The following is a 668-nucleotide window of genomic DNA, read 5'->3' on the forward strand; positions in this document are numbered from 1 at the left end:
GCTCTTCCAGTCCGTTTGTTTCTCTTCTCTCTATGAATAGGTACACGGCGCGAAGCTTCTGATCATCAGAGCGAGTAATTATTTCATTTCTTTTATCCGCAGCATCAACTCTCCTGAGCTTGGAGCGCAAAATCGATTCTTCGAATATAATGCGAATTAATTACTGCTGCTGATTTGATTACACCGGAAGCTGTAAATTATATATAGTTAGTATAGGGTTTTTGCGCCTGTGTGTAATATTATTGATTGCGACGGTACGATTACTTTTTATATCGAATTACCTTGGAGCTCATTCACCGGAACTGTAACAAGAGATAGGATTTTTTTTGGAAAGTACATACTTCCTTCTGGTTGTGAATACAGGCGAAGGTATCACGTTTAACGGGAAGCGTTTCGGTCATATGAATTCTGGGGCAACGCTTGCATGCTGTTAATGTCTGCGAATTATAATTGACGATGGCATTCAAACGTCAGGATGTAATATAAATATAAATATTACAGATTAACATATTTTTAATTACATTAATTTTCTACAGTTTAATCGTTTTTGCCCTACATTCAAGCAAGAATTAAAGATACTTTAACATTTCTTTAGAGTTTGTTAAGAATAGCAAAAAAATATTGTAAAACTTATTATATAAATCTATATTAAAAATCTTATATATAAT

Source organism: Formica exsecta, unplaced genomic scaffold (genome assembly GCF_003651465.1).
Source record: "Formica exsecta isolate Colony F162 unplaced genomic scaffold, ASM365146v1 scaffold599, whole genome shotgun sequence".
Classification (NCBI taxonomy): Eukaryota; Metazoa; Arthropoda; class Insecta; order Hymenoptera; family Formicidae; genus Formica; species Formica exsecta.